This window comes from Anser brachyrhynchus, assembly GCF_964034855.1.
Source record: "Anser brachyrhynchus genome assembly, chromosome: 1".
Classification (NCBI taxonomy): domain Eukaryota; kingdom Metazoa; phylum Chordata; class Aves; order Anseriformes; family Anatidae; genus Anser; species Anser brachyrhynchus.
In genome coordinates, this window is record NC_137694.1 from 82260735 (window position 1) to 82272460 (window position 11726).

Consider the following 11726-nt stretch of genomic DNA (forward strand, 5'->3'; position numbering starts at 1 on the left):
TTTTATTTATTCTGGAATAGGTGCCAACAGATCTAAGGACAAGGACAACAGGTAGAAGTTCAAGAAAATAACCTTAATGGTCTAATTCTTTCAAGGTATGATATAATACAATCAGAATTAAGAATAATCTGAATTAAATTTGTCAAAGCATGGAAATACGGAAAAAAGGTCTACAAGTGAACTTGGTTTAACTTTGCCCTTTACTAGTGATGTCAGTAATCTCACAGCTTGGTTTCTCTGATCTTAGATTAGACTGAATTAATTTTAAAAAAATACAACACACTTTTTAAAAGATGTCCATCATGATCTTTTTACTATATGTATTTTCCTACCGAAATAGCCTATAGGCATTGCAGAAATGCAAATAATTAATAACTAGTATTACTAAAATATGAGGCATAAAAAAGTCTGTCATACAGTTAATTTTGTGCAAACTATAATTACAAGATTTTAACACTGATTATAATTACTTGAGCATATGGCAAGAAATAGGTAATAAAACTGTTTTTAATTGTGGTATAATGAGTTTCTGGATGGTCTATACCATTTCCATGAGGATGCTAAAAATTTATATAGTGAGAATGAGAGAAGGAAAAATTATATAAAAATTCTGTAGCTTGGAAATATTTGTATCATTAAAATAAAATACAATTTGAGAATATTTCATCATTTAAAAAAATATCTTCAGGCCATCTTTAGTGCTGCATTCTTCAAACAAAAGGGAAGGAAGTTCTTGTATAGATTGGGTATGTTTAGACACTTGTGGGTGGTTTTGTTTCCCTTAATATTTTTGCAAGAAAAAATCTGTGAGATAGAAGGGAATCCACTACTTTAAATATCTATATGAATATGTAGAGACTTTCCTCTTGTGTTTGTCTTTTTTGATGAATTCTGGCAGTAGTAAAACCTCACCTGAACCCTTCATATTTGACTCTTGCTACAGCTTTTATACAGTTCCTTTGTTGTCTGAGCCCATAATTATCCCAGCGAGCATTCTCCAAAGCCTTGTTACAGTCTTCTGTACTCTACAAAGTCCTATCTGCTGCCATAAGGCATTGTTAGCGAAGGGCTGTGATCATATGGGCTTGCAGTTGTTCTTCAGAAATGTGCAACATGCAGGACGGAAATAGATCTTGTGTCTTAGCGTATCTTTGTACTTTTTTATTTATTTATTTATTTTTTTTTCCTTTTGGAAGAAATGAAGCAGCTTTTTCAGTTTTAGCCTAAGGGGCATAAGGATGGATATACAGTGGTGTATGTATACTCCCAAACTGAAACTTACTGGTGGCGCTCATCTGAACGCTGGGGATATAAATCATCTTTATTTTATCTCCTCTGTATGATGTATACCACCAAGCCTGTTGTAGCCTATTCAGTTCCTTGCCGTGAACCTGTGTTGGCTTCTGTACCCAGCCAGCATCCTGATACGTGGTAGCTGAAATCCTAGTCAATGGAATATTTTTCATTACAGAGTTAGAAAACCATTCTCTACTCAGCCTGGAATGCTCAAACAAATAGTTTTTCATTAAAATTACATTTTGCACTTTCCTCCCTACCTACGATGAAAATAGTATTAATGAGAAAAAACATTTACTTCAAGACACATTATTATATGAGATTCTACTGAATTATTCCATCATGTAGTTTCTTCATCCTTTCTTTCTTACAGATGGAAAGAGTGTTTTTTTCTTTTTTTCTCTGTCTACTGACTTGAGTGGGAATAATATTTCTTTCTTTAAAAAAAATAAAATCTGTATTTTTAAAACAAGTAAATTACTTTTTCTTTTAGTGTATGTCTATAACCAGCTCTTAAAGTTTCAAAATGGTTTGTCAACATATCACTGCCATGCTTGTCACAACCTCTCTGAAGCTGTTAGAAAGAGTCAGAGAGCGATTTTTCTGCCAGAGGAGCCTGGCAGTGACTACAAGCCTAGTGATACTTCTGCTGTGCAGAAAATTATTATTGATGGTGGTAAGGATAAGCCTGATGAGGGAAAAGATGTTGGGCTGAGCAGTGAAAGGGGGAGGTGAACGGTTTGATTTTTATCACTGAGCTGATGCTAGTCATGTCCAGCAAAAAAAGAATACCTCTTTATAGGACACCTAGTACTAAAATTGACAGTCTTAATCCTATCCCTGTTTTTTTCTTGCCATTTTCAACTATTTTTCTGAACAACCTATTAATTCTATTAGAGTGTGTTGATCAGATGGTATCAAAAGAGAAACTTGAAACTTGTTGCATATGGATGGGAAGTTTCCCAAAGACCATGAATGATTATCTTAATATAATGGAACAGTAAATACGTAAGATAAAAACTTCTAATGTTTTTTCATAGCCATGTAGTCTACTGGTGGTTTTCTTTTCTACTGAATGTAGTATATTGTTCTTTTCTTTTAATTCCCTTTTGTTACAAAGAGCTCTTTTCTTCTCTAAGGTTATCTGTTCTGTGACCAGCTTCTCAAGTGCTAGCTTCATATTGATCTCTGTTTTCAGCAAAGTAGGCTCTAAAATTTCTGTAGATCAAATATTATACACATGGATGTATGGGTATGTCTATTAGGAAATCAAAGCCAACAGTCTTTGTGAGGCTCAAGAGTATTGCTTCAAAGTATGTACTTGAAAGTAGCCATTGCTGTTGGTATGCTCTTAAATGTTGGTAATAAATTCACTCTGTGGATCTTGGTTCCTGAAATTATTGCCAGGTGCTGTAGAACCTTTCACTGTTTTGGTGAGACATTAGTGTGTTTCATTCCTGTGTAATATAAGAAGTCTACATTGTGCTGCATATAAAAGCACCAGGCTGACCCATTGTTTTCACCCCCCTGAGAGGGTGGCAAGGGGGTGGAGAGTAGGAGGTGCTAAAAGGATTAAAAGAAAAAAAAAATGTAAAAATTGATCTGTACTTCTTTGTTACCATGTAGATACTAAGGCTATGTCTGCATTAGCAAACTAAATTGGGTTAAAGTGTAGTATGAGCATTGGCATGTGACTTGTTCATTTTGCTGAACTGTTGTTAAATTGTTGCGATGATGCATGGTCTGAGTTTTGGTTCAGGCCTACTTTTATTTCTCCAGAGACTGCCTGAGAATCTTTTTGGTTGTTAGCATGGTCTGGGGCTGTTCCTGGGGTCAGTGTGGCTGCTGCTATAGTGTCTGAACAGCGTGAGGAGGAGAGGGTCCAGGAGCTTAGCTCAGTGGATGTGAGTAGTGCTGCATGGGGCTGAAGAGCCTCTATACAAAACATGGACACAACCCAAACATATTTAGTTTTGATCCTGTGGCTAGGTGTTGCCGTTTGGGATGCTGTGGCGTAACCCCGAGTGTTGGTAGACTGAAGTTGTGGAAGAAGTCAGAAGCAGATCGCTTTTTTTAGGTTTTAAAAATAATTTTCCATGTAGAGTAATAATCCTTTTGGTATTGGAGGTAGAGGAATGTGTGATGTGTTTGGGCATGTAATGAACGTGACACACATGAATTCATTTGTAACATCTCTCTATAGGGAGACTTGTATTGAGGGCAATGTCCACAAAAGTCTGTGGGGAGATGATCTTGATCTTATTTTTTTGTATCTGTTTTTTCTCCACACCTAACAAAACTTCAACTAGTACTGAAAGCGAGGGGCATTTACAGTAAAAGGAACTTGGTGGAGGGGGGGAGAAGATGCACTAAGCAACCAAAAACCTCTTTAACCAACTACTTGCACTTACCTACACAATATCTGAATATCTCTTGAGCTGTGTCATGAGCATCAGATTAGGAAGTCATGGCCTGCTGTAAGATTAACTGCTCTTGTACAGCCCCTCACAACAGGTGTTTGCAATACCCCAGTTCCAACAGGTTATTAAACTCCAAGTCAACCCTAAAAGTGCTGCCTGAAATTAGTCAGGCTAAATTTGTTAAATCTAGAATTGTCAAAGCAGCTGAAGTTTTTGCACCTGAACATTCTTCCTTTTATTTTATTTTATTTTATTTTATTTTATTTTATTTTATTTTATTTTATTTTATTTTATTTTATTTTATTTTATTTTATTTTATTTTATTTTATTTTATTTTATTTTATTTTATTTTATTTTATTTTATTTTATTTTATTATTTTATTTAAGAAAAAAAGAAAACCCTACAACCAAACAAAAAAGCAAAACCAAAAGCATAGCTGAGGAACAGCAATTCTCGTCATTATGTCACGTTGTCTGTGCTATGGGTTCCTCCCATCCCATTTCACCTGCAAACTCTCTGTGCTAATTCACACCTTGACCCATCACCCCACAAATGGCAGAAGCAAAAACAAATGCTGACTTTTAATGCAACCTGTGCTCCTTTCACTCTGTCCTATATTCTGACCTAGAGTAAACCATTTCAGTTCACCAAACCGCCAGAAATCTAACCTCAGCTAATGTTTTTGTTAGCTGTTTGGCTTAGCAAATTGAAAGAGCTCATCACAGAAGCTGACAAGTGCCAGGAAGTGATAGAAAGGTGGGACTGCAGCAGCGGCTGTTAGCCTGCCTTCAGCTGCCAAGGAAGCACAGCCTGGAAAGAGACAGTAATGTGTTCCTCTCCCTGTCTATTAGCAAATCAGGGTCTTCTTGCTGTGTTATAGATTTTTTTTAAGTTAGTTGACACATTTTTCAGTCCCATCTCTGATGTATGAAGACTGGAAAAATCTCCCCCTGAAAAAAAAAAGGCATAAAAACGAGAATTTCAGTGACCTGGTTCCTGATCTTGCAGAGTATTTGGCAGTGTTTCAAACTCGCTAGGTAAGAACAATGCATATTTAGCTGATATATAGGTATATATGTACTTATTAGGCTGTGGTTTCTTGAAAGCATGGTTTGTGGATGAGAGACTGAGATCTTTTAAATAAGGTTCTGCTTCTCTCTCAGGCAGTAAGTGACATAAGGTACGTGAATGATGTGAAACAAATAAAGTGCTACTCAGGATTGCATCCATTGGAGATAATAGATAAATCTTTGCTCTAAGCCCCATGACATTATTTCGATTCAATAGTAAACATATTTTCAATTTTAAAATGAACTTCAGGGGAATCTCTAGCAGATGCAGTCTCTTCGCTACTTGAGGGATCCAAACAACTAATACAAAGCCTTATGAAAAGCTGTTTTACAAAACTGGTTCTTCCCAGAAGAGAAGGGGGAACGTTTGTTAAGATACGAGAAACAAATATTTATGAAAAGCTTATTTTATTCCCTTTTGGTTAGTCCTTGTCTTCATTACATTTGTGAATTGTTAAGGGGCCATCTAGTTCAGTGCCTTGGCTGTTGCTCTTCTGTTGATACCTTTTTAGGGGTACAACAGTCCCTCTAGGTGAGTTATTGAAAAACACGCTTCTGATGTTTTTTAATACATTTGTTGATTAACAGTCTCTGATCAAGCATATACTACAGTGTTTCTTTAATATTACATATAAATCTGACAAGATATTTGGTAAGCAAGTGTTCATGGAAGTTTATTTTTGGAAGAAAATAAATTCTGTTTCATGTAGAAGTTTACCTTGCTTGAGATTTTGCAAAATCTGCATAGCAAAAGTGACAGCTCTGTAATTTAGGTAGTACGCAATTTTCACCATTGGTACTGTTTGCATTAAAACCTTACAAGGACATTTTAATTCTATTTATAGAGATGTTTCTTTTTATAAAGTGCAAAAAGTCATGATATAGTCTAGTAGAGTATAACAGACGAAACATTTTTGCTGATAACAGAAATGACACTCAGATGTGATTAGCTTTGATTTCATCAGGGTTATGAGTAAGGAAATACTCTGGTATGTGTTAATGTATACCAGGAAGTCGTTAGTATTAAAATTCCTGTATCGTGTGTTCTTGTCAGTATGGCCTGTTACAAAATCAAATATTTATTTGAGGAATGTTCATGGGGGAAAGAAAATAATATTCATTCTGTTTCATGAAAATGGACTGCACGTAGAAGACATCTTAAAGCTGATCTTCCTTTGTCCTTGCAAATTTTCAGTGGAAAGCTGGTCTATGGGATGAAGGCCTGGGGACAGCTGCACCAGATACCCTGAGAGGTATGGCTCAGTGTCCCAACCCTGCCAGTGGAACAGGCCGTGCGCCCTGCACCTCTCCTGCTGCAGGGCAAATTACTGTCTTTGAAGTTGTTTGTGGAAGGGAGTTGGACATGACTCAAGGTTTTGTACCAGTGTAGGCAAGGTGTGCAATGTGCTCACTGCCACTGAGTTACTCTTTGGGGACTTCAACATCTTGCAGAAGGGTGGGAGGAGAGAAAGAAAGGGGAGGGGGGAGAAGACATCTGATGGTGATAATGTCTTTCGTTAGCACAGCTAAATTTGCAAGGTGTCATTGTTCAGCACCCTCATTGCCAAATATACCATGCTTTTCATCACTCTGCTGCGACATAGCAGATTTCTTTGTACGAACAAAAGGCTCTGCAGATGCAGTCAAACAGCAAATGTGGTCTTAGGAGGGATATTTATACTCATAATTTTGTACTTCTAATAGAAAGGAATAGCCTTGTTGCTGCCCGGTGAAATGTTATCTACAGTGTACTTCTTGGTTTTAAGAAATCAATTCTAACTTGAAGAGTACTTTGTTTATTTTTCTATAGTTTGCACATTACAAGGGGGGAAAAAAGTAAATTGTGCAGAAGATGAAAACTGATTTTGATGGCTTTTGCATTGTCTTGTTTCAGGAAGAACAATCGCTTCTCATTTAAATGCTTGATGGCTGAGGGAGCTGGGAGAAATATCTTAGAAGATGGTATTCTAGGGAAATTCTAAAATGAAGTTTTAAATTGGAAAATCAATATTTATAAGGGTCCTTAGAAAAATGCATCATAATCTATGCAGTCTGATATTATATTATGGGCCCTACTTACACGTAAATTGAAGTTAACTAAATTGAGATCTTTTTGTTGGTTGAAAGGGTTGTTGCATTTCAGTCTTCCTGTGTATAATGGTTCATCAGGTAGCCACTTGAGACTTGACAGACTGAGGCAGAAAGCTTCAAGAAGCATGCAGGAGCATGCTTGCTTCTCCACTGGAGTGTTGTTCCAGTCTCAGTGAAAGAAAAATCAGTTATCTGTTATGCATAAGGTAACTCTCTGCTGACTCATCCCTTGGGCAGCTTTGTGCAAGATACCTTCCTGTTAAAAAGCCAGTAATGAAAAAAATTATTTTTAAATTTGAGGAATTGTAAGGATTTGGTTAGGGAGAAAGCAAATTCAATTGCAAATTTAGAGAAATTAAAATTGCAAGTTTGGTACCAATTTAGACTTTAGAAATTATCTAAGTAAATAAAAATATTATTCCTGATGTTTCTAAATACTTTAGCTTGATTGTAACCTTTCTATTTTGTGCTTTCTCTGCGTATTAAATTGTGCTTTCAAAAGAAGTCTTACAAAATAAAGAATCCTTTTAAAAAACATACAGTTGGTGGTTGCTTTGTCTTCAGGAACTCAAACTATTTTGTTTTCTAGGATAGATATTTTGACTTGTAAATTCATTCTTAATTCTGTGTAGATTCAAAATTTAAAATGGAATCAGCTGAAGGTAATATATTCTGTTTTCATGTCTGCTACTTAACATGTTTATGTGCAAATCTAATGTGAAATAACTCTTTAGGCAACTGTGCTGCAGGAATGGGTCTTGGATTGTTAAGGTTCCACAAACTAAACATCATTTAAAAAGGGAAATGCCATCCTTTCATTTTTTAGGCAGATAAATTGCATTCATATCAGGCAGCTCTCTTGATCTTCTGGACTTGGTGAAGCCTCATATGAAATATGTTTTATTTTGTAACATGGTCTGGTAAAAGTGTGAGGCAGAGTCAGTGAATAAGTGATTTTGAAGAAAGGGCTAGCTGCTCTTATTTAAATTCATCAGAGATTAGGAACTAAAATTCTTTGCAAATAAACAGAATTGTAATAAAAATAACTTGCTATAACTTTCCTTTTCCTTGAGAGACCCATTGGGCTTTCTACTCAGGTTTTAAAAAAGCAAATTACTTAGTACTGTTGTTTTCCATAACAAATGTATGTGACTTACAAAATAAGTGACTGTCACAAACTTAAAATGAGGAAAAAATCAAGATGCAGGCATAGGCAAAGGGAACGTTCTAGACATCTCAGCAGAGTACTGGCACAGCCAGGTAAATGCATAGGACAAAAACGCACTAGGTTGTTGCATGGGCAGAAGAGGAGAAGACCCATGGGGGGAGGAGAGCAGCAGGTTATAAGGAGGGGAATGATAATATTTAGCTTGAGGTCTGCCCAAGGTGACTTTTAGGGACACAGAGAACAATTTTGATTTACCTTCTGAAACAGACCATAGGGGAAATTGTCTGTAGGAAGGTGCTCTGGAGGAACTGCTTCTTGTATGAGAGATGAGTTTTTCATCATGTTCTTCTGCAGGCTATGGATTGGGGTTACAAATGGTTTGAAGCAGGGAAAGTTATACGTTTAACCCAAGCACTTCTCCATCGTAGGTCCTCAAGAAAAGAAGCTTTTTCCAGAAAAGGACAGCACAATGTATTCAAACTAGACACTAGTTTATTGAGAGAAATTTAATGGACAAGCTGAAAATATTGTTTAACAAATAACGTAACAGTAAGAATAATACTGAAAATGTAACACTATTGGGAGAAATCTTGCTGTTAAATGAAGAACATAATTTCATGATTGAAGTGGTCATAAAACTCCTCAAAGAACACTTTATAGCTCTGATTAATATAATTTATTTAATTAAAAAAATATAATAGAAAAGGCTACGGGAAAATACCTTGAAAAATAAGCCATCTCTGAAGAGTTCTCCAAGCTGTTAGCAGGAAACCTGTTAAAGGACCCAGAGGCTTATAGACTGGTAAATGAGTGTTACCAGGAGGTCTGTTCAGTCTGCAAGAAAGGCTGAAAATAACAGGATGTCTCCTAGTGCTGTGCCTGCTTTTCAGAGAGAAACTCAGCCAAGGTGAGGCCAGAATACCAGCTGTTTCTGAGGTAGCTACTTTTAAAGGGTTCCTTCCTCATCACTTGGAGCTTTGGTTTGTTCTGTCTTGTTTGGCGTTTGAGGCCAGACTCAGAGATCAAGCATCCAATTCATGTGGTGTAAAAACAAAACCTGAATAATTTATATTTTTAGGGAAACAACATGAATAGGGAAAAGTGTGCTCTGAACTGTAGTAAATAATGTTTGGGGTTTTGATTAAATGAGAAAAATGTTTCTTCATTACAAGCAGAATTCTACCTGACACATTGTGTGTTTCATCTGGTGCACAAGAGTGGGCTAAGTTCACAAGCATGCTGTGTCATTTCCCTTTTATGCAGTAGTCTGGAAATTAGCATACTCACCAAGAGTGTGAGAAACCAAATTACATTACTTTCTCTGCTGTTGGGAATTTGATACTGCATCCCTCTTTCTCCCAAAGAGGATACTAGAATCATCAGGCTGTTTGTTATTTCTGAACGCTTGTCATTTTCCTTTGCATAGTAAGTGAATATTCCAGTGGTGGCTGAAATCTGTTTTTCAGATGACTATCCTGAAAATGCACTCTGAATAAACTAAGTACTAGGGATTAGGAAATCCTTCTCAAATATTTGATATTCAAATTTAAATGCACTTTACCTTCATTAAAAGCAGGAATGTGAACCAAGTTTAAAGCACTGATAACAGCACCCTGGCATGGATATCAGCACCCAACATGTTGGCTTAGGCTTGTCCTTGGGAAAAAGGGAGGTTTGTATTTAGATCTGCTAAGTGGTAGACAGAGTCTAAGCCCATAATGACATCACCTGAAGTTGAATTACACTAACCTGAATTATATTTTAAGTGAGCATAGCGTATTTTTTTTTTTGCCCTGCTCTTCTCTGCACAGAACAAAATTACTTAGCTCATCTAATATCACTTGTATGAAAGACATCTAAATAATGCTTATCTGTAACTAATGTCCTCATTTAAAGTGGTGACAAAAATACCCTAGCTAATGTTGGTTTTGGATGCTCTTTTTTTCCAAAGACCCCAATGTTGCTGGCTCCCACATGTGTTTGTGTAACTTAATGGTGTGAGTAAATCTTTCAATATATCGGCATAAAAATCAGTAAGCAAACAGATCATAATATACAGCAGGATAATAGTCTGGAAAAAAATCTTATATCCAGATTAGAATCTGAAGATCCTCCTTTACCATTACAAGTATGGTTACAGCCAAGGCAGTTCTGTAGCATTTTGTCTGTTGGGTAGAAACTCGTTCCCAAGATGCATTACCTAAAGAGACACTAAAAGTAATGAAACATTTCCTGGTGTCATAGTTGTAGAATTTCTTTTCAACAGGCATGATCTGAAAAATAGAGTCCTATTCCCACCTACGATGTCTCTTGATATAATTTAGGAGCTGGCATGTATCCACATATTGGGAGGCTTGTATTATTTTCTGGTTTAGTACATACATCATCCAGTTGTACTCTGAAGCTTTCAGTCCTTTTATGTTGCTAGTCTTTCTACCTGCTAGCCTCCATTTAGAAATTTAAGAAACAAAAGATCCTTTGTAATTAATACTTACAAAACTTGGTTCTTTCTATGAAATATTTTGATTTTTAAATCCTGGACTGTGTAAATATCAATGTTTCCAGTTTTGTCCACATCAAAGATCTCAGTAGTGCCTTAGAACTTCATAATCTAGGTTTTTGCTAAAATTGGCACCTGTTTAGAAAAATGATAGAAGCCCAGAAAAAAAAAAAAAAAAAAAGGTGTTCCTAAGAGAATCCTTTAATTGATAAATAGCACTTTTCTTATTATGCCTGGGTAAACAGATTTACTCATTCAGATGGAATTAACATCACGCATGAACTATGGGACAATGTTTTGGCAAGAAATGAGGCTTGTCATCTGATTTCCAATAAAGATTTGAGATGAAACATTGTATGATCACTTAATCTTGCTAAACGTAGCACAAAACACTAAGTGTATTAGAGCGTGTATTTAAATGATAACAAATCCTGCTGTTAGACCTAATAGAAAACAGTCCTTTCCCCACCCAGCACAACTCCTAGAAGGAATTCCTTCCTGCTTCGAAGCTATTTATTCTGCCTTTGTTGTTGGCCATGGTGTATGTTGATACATATCTTTAGTTGTTTGGATTTAGATGTTTGCATTTATTTATTAACATGACTTTTAAAAATATATAAATTGTTATGAAGTATGAATATAAGTATTATATAACATGTTATACTGTACAGCATATAAAATATAGTTATGTAAAATGCATGTAATATAAAATACAAAATATACTTAGTTATACAGAATAATGATAACAATTATAACATATAAATTCAGTTCAGAGATAACATCGCAAATGAAATTTAAAATAGCCATCTCCATTATAGGAAGAGACTGCATCCCTTCTGTTTTTTTCCAGGGACTTTTTATTTTTGCAAGTGTTTTATGAAGTAAAATTTACATAGTCCAACCTCAATGAAAAGGGGTGATGGACAAGCCTAAAAAGAACACCTCTGCAATTACTCAAGAATGATAGCTAGCTAGCTCCTTTAAATAGGTATTAAGTTGTTTAAAAAGCAGTTTACTTTTCAGGAGCTCTGTATAAAATAAATTGCAATAGCTCCAGACTGACATAATGAACTCTGCAAACACTTCCTGCAGGACCAATGTAACAGCTGTTGTCTAATGGCTGATTTTTCACCATTTCTTACATAGCGCGAAGGGTAACTGCATTATACATACTCCAGCC